This window comes from Octodon degus, unplaced genomic scaffold (genome assembly GCF_000260255.1).
Source record: "Octodon degus isolate 3935 unplaced genomic scaffold, OctDeg1.0 scaffold00104, whole genome shotgun sequence".
Classification (NCBI taxonomy): Eukaryota; Metazoa; Chordata; class Mammalia; order Rodentia; family Octodontidae; genus Octodon; species Octodon degus.
The window spans coordinates 6,248,576-6,250,450 of record NW_004524680.1 but is presented as its reverse complement, the minus strand read 5'-3'; the positions used below and the strand labels follow the sequence as shown (position 1 = coordinate 6,250,450).

At 53.6% G+C, this 1,875-nt stretch overlaps 1 pseudogene; it reads right to left on the bottom strand.

Annotated features, from left to right (window-relative positions):
- Positions 1 to 1,306: 1,306 nt before the first annotated feature.
- LOC101592843 lies at positions 1,307 to 1,704 on the bottom strand (annotated as a pseudogene).
- Positions 1,705 to 1,875: the final 171 nt, after the last annotated feature.

Sequence of the window (1,875 nt, the reverse complement as noted above, 5' to 3'; positions counted from 1 at the left end):
AGTAGGCATCAGGTGGGTGTATGAGTGGGCTGCTGAACAGGGGGCGTAATGACACCCAGCTCAGCCTCTGCCTCCTTGGCTGGCTCCACATCGCTCCAGGGCCTGTAGGCAGGGGTCCCAGCCTCCCGGAATGGGGCGTCTGTGTGTCCTGGCAGCACATCTTCCCGCAGCCCCACGGTGAGGTGAGGGCACAGCGGCAAAACGCCATGTTTGGACTCAAGCATGGTGGGGCTGGACCAAGCCCCGTCCTCCTGTACCTCGTAAAACAGCTCTGAGGAAAATTCCCCAAAAGGACTTTCAGACGCTGGAGCGCTAGACAGACAGCAGGCAGCCTTGCTCTCCGGCTCCTCCCTGATCTACCCCCAGGAGCCCTAGCGGGCCTCAGTTACCTCCAGGACGGGATGCCCGCAGCCTTCCTTGCCAGGACAGAATCTTCTGTCTGCTCTTCACTACACGTGTGGGTAGCACTCAGAACTCACAGGTTCCTCCCTTAGCTACCACCTACCTGGCTCTGCCCAACCTTTCTTGCAGGGTGACCCCAAATTATCCTCAACATCCAGGCTGGGCCTTTCGTTCCTTATTCCTCTGTGCTTGGCTCCAGCATGTCCCACCCTAGCTGGGGCTCTGTCTTTTTCAGACAGAATCTCACTGTGCAGTTCAGGATGAACTTGAGCTCACTTTGTAGCCCAGGCTGGTTTCAAGTTTGCAGTGATCCTCCTGCCTCAGCCTCCTGAGTGCTGGCATTACAGATGTGCTCCATCACACCTGGCATCCTGTGTTGAAAGAGGATAAAGACATAGCAGAAAGTGTGCCTGGCACAGGGCCTGGCATACAGTGTGCCCTCAGTAGATGCCAGCCGTAACCCCACCTGTCACTAATGAGCCCCTCCTTGAGTACTCTGGGCAGCCTGGGCGGGACAGGTGGTATCTGAGGCCCCACTGTCTGGGCCCGCCCCACTGGGTGCCCCACTTTGCTGGCCTGGCCCCACTATGTGCCCCTGGTTCCTGCGCTCTCCTTGTCCTGTCTTTGCAGACACTGTCCTGTGAGTCTTCCTTTGTGTGTGTGTGTGTGTGTGTGTGTGTGTGTGTGTGTGTTTTAAAAGGGAAACAACAAGCTTAATTTAAAGAAAAAAACCACTAGATACTGTTAGCAAGAATGACATAGCAAGCCAACTCCTGAAAATGTTCAGCACCTTGGTGAATATGTGTAGTAGAAAGCTGAAAGAAAAACAAAGTGCTACGTCACTTAAAATGTTACAAGGGTTTTGCAAATCAGCTCATTTCGTTGGTGAAGAAATCCCCTGGCATCAATGTGCGTGCAGCCTTCTCCCCTGAATGTCTGGTGCAGTTAAACAGCCCAGGGCTGCCACACAGGACACAATTTCCACTTCGCCAGCTCTTAGTGGAGGGGCAACTAGCACAACACCATCTCCCCGGACAAACAGCACTGGGATATTTTGTTTCATTGATTTGTACGTCCCCTCGTATGTCGCTTCATCAGTTTCTGTGAGGCCACAGTTTCTTCTGCATCTCCCAATATCATGTTTAAATGCTGATCGTGAGCGTGTGATCTGCCTCGAAGCTCTTGGTCAGTCCGGTCAGTCCTCATTTCCACACAGATTCGCTCAGCCAGGCGGAGTGTGATGAGATCCGGTGGCTCCTCTGTGGTGTTGGTGGTTTGTTGCTGGTCCACATCGCCCACCATCTTTCAAACCCTTGAGTCTTCCCTTCCTAGCCACTCAGGCCCCATGAGTTTGGACCAGGACCTCTGGGGGCATGTGCTCCAGCCTCTTCAAGGGTGTCCCTTCTTTAGCCCTGACAGTTGTCTAACAAGGGCTGGTGGACACACCACACAGCCATATACAACATGAATTTT